The sequence below is a fragment of the Nyctereutes procyonoides genome, unplaced genomic scaffold (assembly GCF_905146905.1).
Source record: "Nyctereutes procyonoides isolate TBG_1078 unplaced genomic scaffold, NYPRO_anot_genome, whole genome shotgun sequence".
Lineage (NCBI taxonomy): Eukaryota > Metazoa > Chordata > Mammalia > Carnivora > Canidae > Nyctereutes > Nyctereutes procyonoides.
The window spans coordinates 39,031,265-39,050,770 of NW_026575142.1; positions in this window are offsets into that span (position 1 = coordinate 39,031,265).

A 19,506-nucleotide genomic window follows, 5' to 3' on the forward strand; every position below is an offset into this window, starting at 1 on the left:
TTTGGGAGAATAGAAATGTTCTAAAATTGCCGGTCACATGAGTCAGAATATACTAAACACTCTTGAACTGCACACTTTATTTTTAAATTTTTTTTGAGATATAATTGACATTTATATTAGTTTCATAAGGGTTTGCAATATGATCACCATGGTAAGTCTATTGAATATACATCACCATAAATCATTACAAAATTTTTTTTCTTGTGATGAGAACTTTTTTTTTAATTCCAGTATAGTTAAGATATAGTATTATATTGGCTTCAAGTGTACAATATAATAAGTCAGCAATTCTATACATCACCCGGTGCTCATCACAACAGGTGTACTCCTTCATCCCCATCACACATCTCACCCACCCCACCCACCTCCCTTCTGGGGACCATCCCTTTTTTCTCTAGAGTTAGGAGTCTGTGTTTTGATTTGTCTCTTTTTTTCTTTGTTCTGTTTCTTAAATTCCACATGTAAGTGAAATGGTATTTGTCTTTCTCTGACTGGCTTTTTTCATTTAGCATAATGCATTCTAAATCCAGTGATGAGAAAGTATAAGAACTACTCTCTTTAGCTTCTTTTAAATATGCATTACAGTATTATTAATTATAGTTGCCTATGCTGTACATTATATCCCTTTGACTTATTTTATAATTGGAAGTTTATATTTTTATATTTTTATACCTATATATTTATAACTGGAACTTTATAATATTTCATTGTATATCATATATCCATCGTGTGTGTGTGTGTGTGTGTGTGTGTGTGTGTGTGTATTGTTTTTCCATTCATCCATTGATGAACACTTAGGTCTTTTCCATGTGTTGGTTATCGTGAATAATGCTGCTATGATCGTGAGGGTGCAGATATTTTGTTGAATTAGTGTTTTCTTCAGATAAATACCCATAAGTAGGATTGCTGAATGATTTAGTAATTCCATTTTTAATTTTTGGAGGGACCTCCATGCTGTTTTCCACAGAGGCTCAACCGGTTTGCATTCCCACCAAAGGTGCACGAGGGTCCTTTTCTCTGGACCAGTCAGTCATCTCTTGTCCTTTGTAATGGCCATTCTCATGGGTGGGAGGGGACACCTTGTTGTGGTCAATTACATATTTTAAATGGGTGAAGTGTAGGGTGTGTGAGCAGTAGCTCAGTCAAGCTATTATTAAAAAATAGACAAAATCTCGGGGAATCATACCATCTTTCAATCCTTCACCTCATGTTCTGTTGCCCTTTTCTCTCTTCTTCTTCCTCCAAACTAAGTGTCAACTGTAACTCATTTATTCGAGGACTTAAATCCCATCATACAACTCTCAGAAATGATTAACTAACCACGGTTTATGGGGCTACACCTTTCCAGAGTAGTTACATTTTAAGAGTTGTTTGTTTGTTGAAGAAATAGAAAGCTCAACAAACCAGTTTCTGTGTATTTAATGGTAAAAGGCCAGCTGCTGTCAGAACAATTAGAAGGGAATGGGAAGTAAAAAAAAAGAGGACTCCTCCATTCACATTCTTGATTTGTAAGGTCAGCTCAATCCCAGAACAAAAGAAAATGAAACATGCTTCATTAGAACCCTGGGCCATTTTGAAGGTGCCAGTCCAATCCCAGTGGCATTCCTGGACACTGGCTGGCTTCCGTAGTCCCTACAGCATTTGTGAAACCATCTCCATCTCGAGTTTGACTGGCTCATGACCTGCGAGGACCCTTTGGTTTGTTCCAGTCATTTCTGCCTGGTCCTAGTGTTTCAGGGAGATAAGGCCCACATCTGTATGTCTGGGAGCAGAATGGACCTGGGGCCTGGATTTAAATCCAGAGGTAATCCAGGTATCTGGGAATGCAACCTGTTTCCTACAAGCTTCTCTGGATTTGAAGAGACTTGTGGAACAACATGAGGTCCTCAATGCAAAGGAAAAGGAATGAAAATTTCATCTTCATACTTGCTGCTGTATGTTTGAAAGCTGAAACCACTAATGCTGGTATGATTTCTGAACACAGGTCTCTAAGTCTTTGCAGCTTCATTCATTTACTTAGCTCATTATTGTCACCCATCATTTGCTCCCGGCGAGTACTCCTTGCACTGGTGGGCATGCCTCTGTTCTAGAATGTTGGGGAGCCAGCGGCCGGGGCATGTCCCTCAGGCCGTCATCTCCTGGGCCCTGGCTGAGGCTGGGATGAGGGAAGATGAAGGAAACACAGTGATGGGTGGATCCTTTCTCATCTCCACAGGCAGAGCAAGTGACAAAGACAACAAGAAACAAAGATGCACCTTTCCTAAAAAAAGAAAGAAGAAAGAAAGAAGAAAGAAAGAAAGAAAGAAAGAAAGAAAGAAAAAGAAAGAAAGAAAAAGAAAGAAAGAAAGAAAGAAAGAAAGAAAGAAAGAAAGAAAGAAAGAAAGAAAGAAAAAGATGCACCTTTCCTTGATGCCTCATGAGTAGTCGGGGAAGAAGAGCTCTTTCGTATCTATCATATTTCCTTCGTATCTATCTATCTATCTATCTATCTATCTATCTATCTATCTATCTACTATCTATCTATCTATGGTATGACCGTCACCCGGTGACCCGGTCCCCCCCTTCCCTCCAGTGACCCTCACTTTGTTCCCTAGAGTCAGGAGTCTCTCATGGTTTGTCTCCCTCTCTGATTTTTTCCCCACTCAGTTTGCGTTTGCCTCCTTCCTTCATGATCCTCTGCACTATTTGTTGCATTCTACATTTGAGTGAAACCACATGATAACTTTCTCCGATTAACTCATTTCACTCAGCATCATATCCTCCAGTTCCACCCACATCGATGTAAATGGCAGGTGTGCCTCCTTTCTGATAAAAAGCATCAGAGAACTGCAGCCCGGGATTGGGCTCCCACATGCGATTGGGGGAAGGCCTGGGACTTAGGGAATGGTGGTCTTTCCATCTTCTCTGAACGTGCTGGTCTTTGCTGATGACTATTCCTGAATGCAGAATGGCTGGGATGTCTCACAGAGGAAAACAAAATAAAATGAAACACGACATTGAATGTTTAGATGTTTATAGGGGCTTAGCAGCCAGAAGTTTCCCCAGGTGGCTAGATAGTCATTACAAATAGAGCTTAGAAATGCCTGCCAGCCCCTCTGGTGAAGGCCGTCACTGCAGGTGCCGAGGCATCAGCATTGTTTGAGGAACCTCGTTTTCTGCCTTGGTGATGATGGAGGATGTGGCTTGTGAGACATTTACTTGGCAGAGCAAGATTTTATTTTTATATACTATGTGTAGCATAGGGACATGTAAACACAGCTTTACGGGGGAGAGTTTTGGGAGCATCAGGACTGCTAAAAGTGGTGTGTTCTCATTTTTCCAATGGAGGAAATAGACATTGGATTTACACTTGTGTCTCTAGTGTGGCCGCGGTGCAGAACTACCCTGAGTCCTTTGTACTGTGGTATCCTCTCAAGCTCCCGTCTTGACAAAGCCCCATACACACTGGTGGCTTTTAAACAACAGACATTGACTTCTCACAGTTCTAGAAGCCGCAAGTCCAAGATCAAGTTGCCAGCAGATCCAGTCACTGCTGGGGACTCCCTTCCCTGTTCACAGCTGTCCCCTTGCTCTGTCCTCAGAAGAAGCAGGGAGAGAGCTCTCTGGCACCTCACTTCTTTCTTTTTCTTTTCTTTCCTTTTCTTTCCTTTCCTTTTCTTTCCTTTCCTTTCCTTTCCTTTCCTTTCCTTTCCTTTCCTTTCCTTTCCTCTTTTTTTTTTAAGATTTTATTTATTTGTTTATGAGAGACACAGAGAGAGATAGAGAGAGGCAGTGACACAGGCAGAGGGAGAAGCAGGCTTCCCGTAGGGATCCGAATGTGGGACTTAATCCCAGGACCTCAGAATCATGACCTGAGCTGAAGGCAGATGCTCAACCACTGAGCCACCCAGGTGCCCCTCTGGGGCCTCTATTCTCAGGTCCCATTTGTGAGGGCTCCACCCTCATGATCTAAGCACCTCAAAAGTGCCACCTCCATCTCATAGGAGATTAGGTTTCATCATATGAATTTGAGAAGATAAGGACATTCAGAGTACAGCACACCCTTACCTCTACGTCCCATAAGTGGGGTTTCTGTCTAAAGAAAGGTTCTCGGGTGGGACGTGTGCTGTGTGGCTTTGGCTCCTGTCACCTGAGAGAACCTCAAGGAATAAGCAGGGGCTGGAATTTAATTGGAAAGCTAAGTTCATCTCTACTCCTGGTTGCAGCCTCAACAGCTAGATTTCTGCAAGCTCGCATGATATCATGGTTACTGCCAAGTGGAAAATTGGATTTTCTGTACTACTCCTTAGTATTCACACTGGATTTTCTGTCTCTGCTAACATCTGATTAAAAACGATCAGTAAGAGTACAAAGGAAAGAATAATAAACTTGCATAGTGCTGTATATAATATTCAAACCATTATATGCAAAAAGCATATCTACCAGTCATGTTAGCGTCTCCGTAAAGCAAAAGCTCCCTAATGTTCTCATGAGAATCTTACTGTCAGATCAGGGGTTTTATGAGTCCAGGACAAAACCTCCTTTCCCTGGAGACCTACCTGGAACAGGATCGGGCAGTGCATTTAGCAGAACAGAGGGATGCATTTCTGTCACAAAGAGTGGAGGCAGATCCAGAGCTTGATGAAGCCCAACACACATCTCAGAGGATGGTCTGAGGAAACCTGTCTGGTTGGAATATTGCACATCACTGCTTTCCCTTGCAGGAGGCTACACAAAGTCCTGCAGAATTACTGGCTCCAGAACTGGTGAATTGTTATGAGGTGGCTGTGTTGTCCTCACAGAGAAATCCCCCCATCTCCCTCCCACCACACATCTGCCTATCAGACATCTATGTCCTGTGGTCAGTCCTCTGGTTGAAGGGACAGCACATGAACTTGCACTTCCTAAAACTCTGTAGTTGTGAAAGTTCTTGCTTGTATATTGTTGTCATCTTCCTTAACAATCTCTCCAACACACTTCTTGTTTCACTGAGTATGAGTCTCTCAAAAACAGGAATTGTGCTATGTCTTGTAGCACAGCTATCACAGCACCACTAAAAGGTGTTCTTAGCAGTGATTTTCACCCCAAAAGTGCAGGTAGGACAGGAAAGAATGGGACAGGGTCATGCATTGTGTTGTTGTTCATAAGATGCCTCCGACCCAGAGGTCCTGTGGCTAGCCTGGGGTTGGTTGCTCAGGCTGCACGGCCAATGCCCTGGGTTCCAGTATCTTCTAACAGCACTGTGGTTTCATAGGTTGGGAGCAAGTGGGATGGGACAAGTGGCACAATCCAGGACATATGAGGTGCTGGGTAGAACATAAACAGAAAGCAGGTCCACATCTTCTGAGTCTATATTCACGCCCCTGACCACTGGCATGTTGGAAAAGGCCAAGCCTCTTAAAAACTCATGTTTACACTGCTACTAAAGAAAATTTGAGTGTCTCTGGTTTACTCAGGGCCAGATGGTCTGCAGAGACTTGGGTTCTGTGAAGAGAGCCATATTTTCAGTTGGGATTGGAGAGATAGAAGAGGCCAAGCAGAGGAGATCACTAATTTTTTCACTAGAATAATAGTACATCAGGCAGGGAAGATCATTCTTTCAGAGAACATTTAATGTCTGACAGACCTACAGCAGTCTTTATTTTTTTTAAATCCAGCTTAAAATATTTTATTTTTTTATTTTGTAAAACAACTGTCCCATCGAGAAAATGGTGCAGCATTAGATGTAAAAGTTAGTTTAATTGGCCTTCAAATCCTATGTTCAGAGAAAAAATTGTGATCCATCATTTCCTCTCCCAGTTAGGGAACACAGAGGGTCTTTCCTGAGGGCATGAGATGCATCGAGGCTTCTAGATCGGTTCTTTGTGAACACATGTGCTTGTCGACTGTACCTGCTCCCATGAAGGCACATGCTGCCAGGTTTCGTTTCATACTTGTCTTGGCTGTGTCTTTGGTGTCCCTTTGGGCTTAGGAGGATTAGAATGGATAGGACTGGATCAAAATGGGAGGCTCAGACAGTGCAGCTGCATCTCTTACATTCGCACATAAAGAACTGCTTCCCCAAGCTCAAAATAGTCCATTTTCAGCTGACCTGGACTGGATGCTCTAGGGCTTTTTCAGAGATGTTATACCACCTTGGAGGGGAAAGGGGCCCATCAAGACCGCCTAGGAAAGAGTTGTTACTACCCAAGAAGGAAAATCCTATAGATTCTTCCAACTGCAAAGGAAATTTTGGAAGGGGAAGTAGATACTTTGCTGTGTCTTTCATCCACATGTGTTTAGCTGTATGTTCTTAGAGGTCAAAGGTGTTGAAAATTCCAAAGTTTACCTGCCACATTATAGGGCAACTGATTTTCATTGTTGGACGATATATATCATCATACGAAAAATGTATATGTAGATCTTAGAATTGGGTTTGAACCAGGAGTCTCATTTTAAATGTGCCATTCCATTATAAACCAACTGTTCTGCATTTGGTGACCAGATCTGCACATGGAAAGTCTCCGTTCAAAGATCAATCAGCCTCCGATAAATTTTAGAATTAACCACCCATACAGGAAGTTTCACCATCCTGGGCATTCTCTTCTAGAATAACACTGTCTTGACAAAGTCACTCTTATGAAGCAGAGCCCAAAATGACGAGGGCTCTGGGTGTGACATCCTCTCCAGTAGTGTCTGTCCCCTGACAGTGCACCTGCCCATCGTGGTCTCATCGTGGGTCTCATCTAATTGCACACAGGTCAAGGGCACTGCATTGTTCCTTCATGCTGCTTTTCTTTTTTTTTTTTTTTAATTTTTTTTTATTTATTTATGATAGTCACACAGGGAGAGAGAGAGAGGCAGAGACATAGGCATAGGCAGAGGGAGAAGCAGGCTCCATGCACTGGGAGCTCGACGTGGGATTCGATCCCGGGTCTCCAGGATCGTGCCCTGGGCCAAAGGCAGGCGCCAAACTGCTGCGCCACCCAGGGATCCCCATGCTGCTTTTCTTACCACAGGGGCTTCACATTTGCTGCCCCCTACAGAACTCGGCCTTCACCCCAGACTTACCTACTTAGATCAGCTCGATTATCATAAAACTCTCCTTGGTTTCTCTCATTAGGCCAATGTTCCTTGTTTTGCTTCATCCAGGCTGCTATCACAAAAACAAACAAAAAAAAACTAAAAACCTCAAAAAACAAACACTATAGACTGGGTGGCTTACAAATTCATTTCTCTCAGTCCTAGAGCCTGGGAATTCCAGGGTCAGTAAACCAGTAGATTTGGGGTCTGGAAAAAGTCTGCTTCCTGGTTCACAGGTAGTTTTCTTCTTACTGTGTTCACATGGCAGCAGGGGTGAGGGAGCTTTCTGGGGCCCATCCTGGGGACTCACCTTCATGACCTCATCTAAACCTACTTACCTCCCAAAGGCCCTATCTTCCAACACTACCATATTGGTAGAGTTAAGGCTTTAACATGTGAATTTTGGAAGCACACATACATCTGATCCATAATAGATAGATAAGACAGTAGTCATCTTGAATGTTCACCCCACTTAACTCAGAAGAAGCTCTGTAATGATTCCCATTAAACTGTTATAGAAACCCCTGTTTGGGCCTGAGGCTGACACTGGCCAGACCATTGTATCCTCCCCAACCCCACACACCCTCCCACCTCGTGATGGTGTTTCTGCTTCTGGGTTGGCTCTGTGAAGATAGAAAACTCTGGAGCAGCTACGTAGCAAAGTGAGCAGGCCCTGGACACCTATCTATAGTCCTGTGACTATAGGGAGCATGTTTTCCCAATGCAGTGTTTCATTCCTGCTGATTTTGACAAATCTCCCCTTTCCTACAGTTAAGAATCACTTGATGTTGGTAACCACAGAACTGAGAATGAGGCCATCCCATGCAGGAAACCAAGGGTGATACCTTTCTTGTTGTGGCCCCTCTCATTCTTGCACCATTTTAGAAGAACCCTTCCCTGAATTTACAACCCAAAAAACTACATGCCCAATGTTCCTAGGATTGAACTCCTATTTCCAGCATCCAGCCAGTTGCCGTTTATTCATTCAGTCCATGGATGTAAGTTGAGAGCCCACTCTGTGCAGTCAATGTGCTCTGTGCTGGGGATGGGCAGTCCACCCTGTCCTCCTCAGGCACTTGGAGGCCAGTGAGGGGAAAAGACTTTCTACCAGTAATCACACGTGTCATCATTGAACAGGACAAGTGCTAGCTAGTATATGGGTTAAATTGTCTTATGTTCTCTTGTGTGTCCAAAACCATCTTGGTATCTGCTTCTAGATCCAGATTAACAAAAATCATAGACTTTCAGATGTACTTATGACCATAAAAAGAGACAATATTAAAAAAAAGAGAGAGAGACAATATTGTTCTGTGTGAATAGAGAAAAAAAAAAAGCTCAGGTCCCTGCTTAAAAAAAGAGCAAGCAAGAAATCAGAAATCCCAGGTAGGAGTGACAGTAGACCAAGAAGCAAGCTGGTTCATGATGTAGAAATCCAGAAGACCTGAGGAACTGGAGGCAGGCCCGGGCACTTCTGAACACAGTGATGCAGATGGTGGAAAGTTTTCATGAGAGGCAGTTAGACCCTTGGAGTCTCTCTCTCCTCTACCTCAGCAGGAGACTGGAGCTTTTCCAGGTGAACTGAAGGGTGCCAGGCATAACTCAGCATGGAGCCCTACTGAAAACACAGAATCCGGTGAATGCCATACACATCTGATCCATAATAGATATATAAGACAGTAGTCACCTTAAATGTTCACCCCACTTAACTCAGCAGAAGCCAGGCACTCCTGCATTTACCTGTCAACATGCTGGTGGGCCCTCCTCCTGTGCCCAGGTAGAAGACCAGAAGACTCCTTTCCAGAGAAATTGGCTACTTCCACCAGAGTCAAGGGCTCCTCAGCTCAGTTGTCCTACAGTGGAGCTTACCACTCTGCAAGCAGTGCCCATTGCAGAGTTCCAGGCCCACACACTGTGCCTCACTCTGAAACACAGCCAGCCAGCCACTGATCGAGATGTGTGCAGAAAGGCCTATCGTGAAACAGAGCTCAGAAAAAAGCAAACAGGAAAAATAGAACTTAGAGGCAACAGACAATGCTGAAAGAAGAGGGAAAGAACATTATAATAAAACCCATTATACTTAATAGGTTTAAAGAGTTAAGAGGTTGCAAACATGAATCAAGCATGGTATACCACAAAAAGGGGACATTCAGAGAGCAAAAACAATCTCTTCGATATTAGAAATGTTATGATAGAAAAAGAAATCCAATTTTCTGTTTGAAAACAACAAAAAAAGTTGAGTAAATTGCCCAAAAAGTAGAATAAAAAAGCAAAGAAATGGATAACCAAAGGGAAAGGGACAGAAAATTATAAGATTGTTTCAGAATATGTGACATCCTGCTGATTGGAGTCACAGAGAGTAATAACAGAACTGAAAAGGAAGGAATGACCAGAGAAATGTGGTTTCCAGGAAGCCACAATATTGAAAGGTCCCACGATCAGAAAAGGAGACAGAACATAAAGACTCCTAACTCTGGGAAATGAACTAGGGGTGGTGGAAAGGGAGGAGGGTGGGGGGTGGGGGTGAATGGGTGACGGGCACTGAGGGGGACACTTGACGGGATGAGCACTGGTGTTATTCTGTATGTTGGTAAATTGAACACCAATAAAAATTAATTTATTAAAAAAAAAATGAAAGGTCCCACGGAGTTCCCAAGAAGAAAAGAAGGCACGCCCTTAGGAAGTTTCAGAACATTGATGACAAAGACATCAAAGTATGCAAAAAGGAAAAAAAATGCAAATAAAGGATAATCAGAATGTCATCAACTGCAACACTAGTGTCACAACATAATGAAAAAAATGCCTTCACATTTCTTCAGATCATTTCCAATTTAAAATGATATGTTCAGCTGAATGATGAAGTATTCACACTTGGAAAGAAATTACCTTGAAGGATTTTTCTTAGAATACAGTTAAGAAGATGCTCTATCAAAACCAGAGACTAATTTTGTTGTTGTTGTTGTTGTTGTTGTTTTTAAGTATATATAATGTTTAATACAGGAAGCAGAATTTTCCAAAAAAAAGAAATGCAAAGGCAATGTGGAGGGAATCATAGGATGATCATATTCCACTGGGGGTAGAAGTTTCCAGAAAAGAGAGATCTAAGAAAGAATAAAGAAAATGAGAGGGGAAATTGACATATAACTCGATGTGTTTGAGTATAAGAGAAGACATTCTACCTAGGGAGGAAAGCTTAAGGATCAATTACAGAAACTAGAAAATCCAGAAATAGAAATAAATGTAAGGCAATTATTAACTCGAGAAAAAAAAAAACAGCTGTTTAAGAAACACGATGTAATCACAAAACAAAGTCTCACTGAATTTTGACCTCATCTTAGTATTTTAAATACTAAGTGCTTTGTTGGGAGCAGGATAAGAAGGTGTTAAGGGGAAAGTTAAAACCTCATCTTTGGTAGCATATCAATAATTCAGAGCTCAAATGGAGAAGAATCAAGAAATAACTGTATATATCTGCTATTTAAAAATATGACTGCATCGTGGTCTTAAAATATCATTTCCCACAAAACAAGCCAAGGCTCCATGGAGAAATAGCAATTTCAGGTCTTCGGCGTGGGACACATGAAATGATACTGAATGACCATGTTGCACCATTCAGTAAGGGAGCTGCAGAAGACCACCAGCACCACCACGGTCAAAGAACTCAGTGGCAAATTTGAACTTAGAGGCTCTCACTAGCCAAAGATGGGATATTTGGAGTATCAGTAGGGTAATAACTGCAATAGAAAGAAACATTGAGTTCATAAAGATTCTAAAAAAGAAAAATGCTAAGTGATCGCTGTTGGGAGATGCTAAGGAACTAGCTGATTCCAGTGTTTACAGTTTTGAAAACTGGTAAACACTGGGAAAAATCAAACATCCCTTCTGACTTTCCATGCAAGATATATCATTGGACTTCCAAAGAGTGGAAAGGAACATTCTCTGTGTAGAAACACTCTAGCTAATAAATGAAAATTGATAGAATTATAATATCACCATTTGTCATCCCTAAAATAACAAATAGATCAAATTATTGATCATCAATGGCTACTCACAGAGCAAAATGAAAGACACCCGGACACTGTGTGCCTTCAGATTGAAGAAGAGAGAGCCACCTTTGAAGTAGTCTATGGAAAAAATCAAACCTGAATTTCGATCATACCTCTAGCTCCATTTATCAAGTGATCAGAAACACAGAGGACCATGATACCACAGGTTTCAATCAATAAAATCCAGAGTCTGGGAAACTCAATAGGACAAATGTCCTGATTTCTTCAACGAATTCATTGAGAGGAAACAAACACATAAGAGATGAAGAGCGAGTTTATGAATTAAAAGAGATTTAAGGAAAAAAAATTAAAAAAAAGAGAGATTTAAGGGACATTTCAACCCCCCCCCCCATCTATCTATCTTTCAATCTGAGTTGAAAGTCTTACCTCCCTCTGGTGCAGGTGGACATAGGAGCCTACGATAGTGTGCTTCCAATGCCTGCCCTCGAATCTCAAATATGTCTGCCCACACGTGTGAATTAAGAGCTTGGATTGCACCCTCACAGATATTCTCAGGTCAGTGATGCCACTGACAAACATCTCTATCCTCATCTGTCCCCTGTGTTCTCACCCCCCCACTGCCTCCTGGAGAGTAGGTCTGCACAATAACCCATGCTGGAACCCTTCTTCCCTTCCCTTCTTCCTTCTCACTGTGTTTTTTCTTGAATATACTTCTCTCTCCCTATCCAGTTCCATGTGGGTTTCCACTTTGTTCACATATTGCTTCACTTCTTAATAATCAGACCTCCAGAAACACTCTGTTTTCACCGTGAACACAATGCCTGTCTCTTTAGGTCTGGTGATTTTGAAGTGACAGGAAATGTACATGAGGAAACAGAGGCTCAGCTGATGTTGGAGTAGGAACATGTGTCTCCCTGTCTGTCTCTCTCACTCTCTCTCATGTACACACATTTACATACACATTCAAAAAACATTCCTCCATGCACACAGATCTGTTGTAAACAGACTCCAAGAGACCAAGAACTGATGGAATATTAAAATTATCACTAGGCACCGAGGCATGAGTATAGGAAAAACCATGATTTAAAATATGTTTACCTAACTGTTTATCCCCAAATAATACAGGGTTAAGAAAACACTTCCAAATCCTATACTTCAATCCAAAAGAGTAAATAAATAAAAGCTTTCTTTTGAAAAGGATCGAAAAAATATTTTTGACAAAGGTGATTCAGATATTTCATTTCAAGCGCTCAAGTACTGCAGGAATAGGGAAAATGAGGCATCCAGGGAACAGAATTCAAATCTCATTATTTTTAATACAGCATAAGTTTAAATTCGTTATTATGTTTCTTGAGAAATTTCCTTCTTCAGGATATTTGATTCAACACAAGTAAGTGTATGTGTCAACTAACGGTGCATAAGAGTGAGGACACAGAATTATACCAGTGGCTTAAATGAAGAATCGATAATGGAGGGGCTCTAGGAAGCATGGGGAGGGTTCAAGGAGCAAATAACCAATGGTATATCCAGAAAGATCTGAAGTCCTAGAGGAAGGACCGACCTCCCAGCAGGAGCTGTAGTCACAGAGGACAGCAGTCTGTCTGAGATGCATCTCTGCATGTTGGGGGAGCAGGGAATAAAAACCGACTCTCTCTTTTTCTCCCCATGGCTTTGCTTCCCCTTGGCTGAATCCAATCAGGATCCTGATCTGGGAGCCTGAGAAATGGTTGTCTGCACAGGGATGCCCCCTGGGGCGAAAGCTGGACAGAGCAGGTGCAGCAGAGCCAACTGGGGAGCAGACTGGGAAGCCAGGGGAGAATCAACTGCTCCCAGGCTGCACATCTTCTCTTCCAGCTAAGCCTTTACACTTGTCTCTGGACCCAGTTACCTCAAAGTATCTGGCACTTGATTGTGACCATTACTGTTACCATTTGAGTCTACTAACCCTGCTGGAAAACGTTGAGTGTTGCCAGTGTTTTAGAGTCAGTGTCCAAACTCAGCATTGTTCTGGTTAAATTTCTGGCTGTCATTTCAAATTTCTATCCTACAGGAAATCGAAGCCAAATTACCTTGGTGTAACATGAGCAGGTCTGTGGGGCAAAACTCTCTCGGTTGTCCTGGCAGATCAATGGTTAACTAAAGATTTTAGATACAATGTTCTAAGGCTCAGCCCTTCCACTATCAACTATTCCCTCTGCCCTTTTTGCCCTTCCCACCTCACAGAGCATATATGAATCATGTAAAAACCCAAACTACAGAAATTGTAGTTGCTGAGCTAAATGAAGATTCAGAGGCAGATGCATTAGAGACCACTCATCTCCCCTGAGACCCAGACTGCGATTTGACCAGGGTAGTAGCAGGTTCAGAACTGGTAAATTCTTGAACTTCCCAATACAAAGCTTTTTGTGCTTTATTATAAAAGGACACAGACAAGATTGATCCTTAAGAAATGCACTTCTACACTAGGCTCTAATCACAAACTCGTCCTTGCTTCCTGGCTTATAGTTGAAAAGAGGAGGAATCAATTTTGCCTGGGACAAAAAATCACCTGCCTCTTCTCCCTCTCCCCATTTCCTGATGAACAAAAGGATGGCTCACCCCACCTAGTTATGTCCCTCAACCCTGTCTCCTCTTGTGTCCTCACTACATCTCCTCAATTATTCTATTGTTTGAGTCAGCCCTTACGGGTCCAAGTGAGACCAATAAAGCTATCAAAACGTGCCTTCTTTTCATTCTAGATGTGACAGGAAGATATTGGAAGATTTTAAGCAAAGAAAGAACACAATCTAATTTATGGTTTTACAGTATTGCTCTGGCTACTGTGCGGCAAATAGACAAGACTGGTTGGAGGCCATTGCAGCGGCGCGAACAAGAGATATGAGCGGGCTGCTTGGTAGCAGTGGAGGTGATAAATAGGAGCATATTTGCTATATGCCTTCAAGACAGAGTCAGCAAATGTGCTGTTGGATTGGATGTAGGACCTCAGGAACTAATGACATCCTGCAATCATTTGCCTGAACAACTTGAGGAATGAGCATATCATTTGCTAAAGTGGGGAATGAAGGGGACTCTGGCAGGAAAAATCAAGTTTTGTTCTAGACATTTTATTTTATGTATATTTTATATATATATTTCATATATGTGGGGGTGGCAAACGGAGAGGAACAGAGGGAGTGGGACAAACAGATTCTGCATTGAGCACAGAGCTCTACTGGGGGCTCGATCCCACAACCCTGAGATCATGATCTGAACTAAAATCAAGAATCAGACACCTCACTGACTGAGCCACCCAGGTGCCCCTGTTCTGGACATTTCATATGGAATCTCCTATTTAGGCATCCAAGTGGTGATGTCAGGATGTATGAGTCCAGAACTCAGGACAGAGGATGTGCATTTCAGAGTCCTCAGCTTGTGTAATATTTGGGCAGTGGAGTTGGACAGGGTCACCTGCAGAAAAAAAAAACAAAAATGTATACACGGCAGAGAACAAGTTCTAGGGAAAGAGCCCTGGAGGATTCCATAATTTAGGGACAAGGGAGCAAAATGATCTCGGAAGCAGCCTCCAGTGAAATAGGAAGGAACCTGTGTGCGTTTCATTTTTTTTTTCCTCTAAAAATGGGTCCTGCGTGTCTCTAGAAAAGGGGATTATGAAACCCACCTGTGACTCACACAAACGATACGAAGCAAGTCCAGCGAAGCAATCCGGTACATTCTCCCCAGGAATAGCTCCGTGTTTATCTGTGTGTGCATGCGGGCGCCCCCACACACACTCAGGCCTGCCTTGACAGATGCAATGTTCAACAGCTATGTGCGCTTCCATCCACCCACTGTCATGTAGATACGATGACACGTGATTCCCGGCAAGCTAGTCTAAAGATAACCAGTCTGTTTTACTTTTCTGGGAGATCAATTTGACGTTTTAATTATGTGTAAAAAAGTTCAACCAAATATATTACTATTGAATATTTTGACAAGGTCTTTCATCCTATGTTGAGATTCCAAGAACCCACTGCTCAGCAGTAATTACATAAAATGAGAAGGAAAAAAAAGGTGTAAGTGGGTCACTTGCCCACCAAATAACTAGAAGTAAGCCTTGGACTTCTGAGACCCTATACCTTTGGACAGAGTGTCAGTTCTCTATCCCGCCTAAGAAGTAGCACAGCGCTTACACGGCTTTTATTGTTGGGGGCCAGGGGCCTGGAAGGGACATCGTTGGGTGCCTCTGGCCCAAGGCCTTCCGACGTCTGCAGCCACGGTGAGGCTGGGGGAGGACCCAGCTCCATGCTGTCTCTTGTGGCCCCTGGTGGCCTCAGGTCCACACTGGCTGTCGGCCCTGGACCTGGACTCCTTGCACCCGGGCCTCTCCAAAGGGCAGCTGGCAGCCTGGCCCTGGCTGTCCTTCAGGCACGTGTGAGAGGGCCCCCATGGAGGGTCAGCAGGTAGCCAGGGAGTGGTACGTCTGGACACAGCGCTAACAGACTGTGTGCCTCTGACAAGGCATGTGAAGCATTTCAGATAGTCTATACCCATTTTTAGGCCCGCTCAGCACACGTCGGGAAGTTGGCAGACGATGGGGAAACAATTATGCTCTGTTCCCCACTGCAGTGATCTTTTCCTACATCTCGTTTTCGTACAGCACATTTCAGCCGAGCAGCAGCCTAGGAGCGAGGAGCAGTGACTTGGCAGTGCGGGTTATTTTAATGAACACTTTCAAGTAAGTCTTCACCATCTGTTTTCTTTCCTAATTACAAACCTATACTCATTTGCAGCTACATCATTAAAAGTGAGATTCTGGCGGCGTGCTCTAGATGCTTGTCTAGCTTGTCCTCTTGGTTCTAAAAGAATCTCCTCTGTTGTGATATCTTGAAATCCAAGGCATCTCATTTGGGGTGAAGACACAAAAACCAGTATGACTGCATGTACGGGACTCAAATGTATGGGATTCATGTCTTGATCCTCGCTCTTTCCTTCTCTGTGTCTCTGGGTGTTTCTCTGTAATTCTATTATTGCAAACAGGAATTCTCTTTAAGAAGGATTTTACATTTCAAATTCCCCAAATGTCTTTGGTAATTTTAGCTTGCTTTAGGGATAAGGGGAGGATTTAAGCGGAAGCCCTTTAAACAGGAATTAAACTCATTTGCACAATTTAGACCTGAAGATCTCTCCTGAGCACGATGAGGCATTTTACAGAGTTTAACACTGCAAATATTGTTTTATTTCTCTGTTTTCCCTCCCTAAGGAATTATTCATCAAGATGAACTCTAAAACAAATCAAGAGATACCAAGAGATATATAGCTTTAAAAATAATCGGCTGAAATTCAAAAGATTGCCAGCGATTTTGCATCTCAAAGGATGCTAGCATTTAAGAAAGGATGGATGCCAATCATCAAGACTACTGATGTTGCTGCATAGGTGAGTAGCAATGCATTGTGGGCCTTTTAAATATTGACAACCTGCAAAACGCCCCCCCCCACCCCCACCACACTGTAAAAATCTGCCAAGCAGCCCTTCCACTTGAACTCAACGCTGGGAGGAGTGGCTAACACTGCAGCCACCCACTAGGTGCTGATGATGGGCGCCTCCTGCTGGCTGATATGGATTTACGGAAGAAGTGGCACAGTTGCTGCAGGGCCTAGAGACCAATCACATGATCAAATGCATTTTCTTAAGCCAGCAGACCTTCCTGAAGGGTAGACAGGTCAGCTCAGGCACAGGAGGTGAGCATTGGGTCTGGGTACATCAACATTGGGGTTGTTTCCTTGGATTCATCAGCCTTTGAGACCTTTGGTGTGGTAAAATTCATGGTCCCCTCCTGCATCAGACCCCAAAGCAGGGGTGGAAAGTGTCAGAGAACCTTGGGGAGCACCGTGATGGAAAAAGAGGCCTCGGGTTTCTGTGCAGGTTCAATGCTTTAATTGGAATGGATTGGCGTGTCCCCCTTTTGTCTGGTTTGCAAAGATCCCCCACTCCTTTCCTTAATGTGTGCCTGAGGACAGCCTGTCACCCTGTCACAGAAGACCACATCATCCTAATGTTCTCCGCCTGGGGCATTTTGCCTGCAAATCCCTGTGGCATGGATTGTGCTCCAAGAATCAGACCCTCTCCTTTTTAACGCTGCACTTAGGCAGAGCTCCTACATAATTTCAGCTAGGCTTCATTCTGTTCAAATTGGTTAAGAAAACAGTTTCACAAAAACTGCTGGTTACAGGCTTCTAATTTCCTGTCATTACAAGATGCTGGAGTTTTAAAATATCAGTCTTTGAGCGCAGAGGAGAAAAGCCACACCAGTGAGTGCAGGTGTGTCCAGACAATGCTTTAAGGGTAGAACATTCCAGAGAGAGTTTATGGAACAGATGTTAACTTAAGGGGAAGGGCCTATTATTTCAAAAATGCTGGGAAAGTTGATGAGCTTCTCTAAGCAATTTGCTGTGGGCTTTTCTCCACTGTGGGCAGGGGGAGAGGCTCCTTCCCGGGGGTGCTCATATTCTTGCTGTAGAAACCGGACCTCTATACCTGAAGTGTCTTGAAAATTGTGTCGGATCATCTGGGGTTTGGACTAGAGGAGAAATAATAAGCATGACAAAAATTCATGAGTGGAAATAACACAGATGAGCACAAATTTCAAAATAGAAATTATCCATGGGGAAAAAAAACAAAGCTGAGGGCAGTGAAGAGATACACATGAAAACGGGTGGAAACAGCAGCTGCATTCTCTTTCGATCAAATACGATTATTTTAATGAGTTTTTTTAAACCTTTTTTTGGTTTTGTCTTAGCATAATGAGTGCTCTTAAGGCACTGGTGCAAATTCTTGTAAGTGTTCGTTTGTTCAGCTTTCTCCACCTTAGAGTCTTTGTGAAAGTTTAAGCCACTCAGTTACTATTTGGAGCTCAGTTGCAAATCGTTGTAGGATCTGGAGCCCTAGAGATAGCTGGGTGTGGGGGCTCTTTTGATGATCTGAGGGCCCCTGCACTGAGCACAGGGCTGAGGGCCAGAGTCTCTTCACCAGATGCTGGCAGGGGTTCCACATCTCACAGCCACTGGACAGTGAGAAAGACCTGGAGACACTGCATAACTCATAAAATGGGGCCCAAACTAACTAGTATTTGAAGGGGTCATTGTGGAATCCATCAGCATGCACAGAATGCCCCATGTTGTATGGGTGCGAACTAACGAAAGATCTCAGGTTGTGTCCGGTGGGCGCCGTGAACTGGTGTGGTGGGTGAGAAGGTGTATCTGGTGGGGCTGTTGAGAGGCATCTAGGCTGCTTCAGCCTTCACATGCATGGGTGTCTACACCAGTTCCCATGTTCTGCATCCTTCTAGCCACATGCTGAACGGTGTCTTAACAAAATCTCCTGTGCCTGAATAATGAGTCTCATGAGTGCTTGGCCAAGCTTCTGTCTTAACTTGATGGCAGAAACATTCCTGGTCCCAACCTTCCTGTGTTCTAGAGAAGAGAGCTTTCCCGGTGCATCCTCTTATCCCAACTGCTCTAAGGAATACCGACCTTGTATTGCACCTTCCACTTTTGGTTCATGAAATGCCTTGGATCATCCTGTTGCAGGGCCTGGAGAGCACAAGCTGGCCCACCCAGATGACAGTGGTGCAGCAGGAGCTGAGAACCCCCAGCCTCACCTGAGACACAGATGGCCCCACAGTCACACACACTTGTAACTCCAGCCCCTTGGGATGATGGAGGAATAAGACGTGCCCCGTGCATTTCTAGGAGGCCCCAAGGGAGATGCACCATGTGCTCCTCAATCAGGCCAGAGCCCCAAGTGCCATCTGCTTGTCACCCAGCAGAGATCAGGCCATCCTGGGCCCGGACAGGTACAGGCAGTCCTGCCACTGCAGCTCCCCCTCCGGCTTGACCAAGTGACTCTTCCCCAAGTGGGAAGAACAAGAATGCACACCACCTCCTTTATATTTGAATAACAATAGCTTATAAAAGTGGTCTGCTAGGGTCCCCTGTCAACTGTTGTTTCCTAGGAAATGGCTGTTTCAGGTTTTACGTGCAGCCCTTCTGCTACCTGGAACCTCTAAATGGGACATTACATATCTGGGGTCAGGGATGGATCAGTCTCATTCTTTGCCCCAAAGCAGAAGATCAGATCCCTCTTCTCTAGGGTGAATTAATTGCCAGGAGGCCTCCTGAGCTATCTGAGCAGCCCTCGGATGTGGCCACACATTTACCAGCACCCACCGCGGCCATGTACAGGTAGCTGGCTGCTGCCTAAGGAAAGGACATCAGTCCCGAAGTGCTGGGAGCACTTGCAAGGGAGTACTTTGCTGTTTCATAATCCAGTGTAAGTGTCATGACTGGGCAGGGAGTTGTCCCTATCTATGCACGCATGACTTTTCCACTTACTTTTACTAAAGCATGCGGTATTTCCCTCAAAATTCCTTTTAAAATAAATTACCTCCATAATAGTAAAACCCAAAGAATCCATATTTCTTAG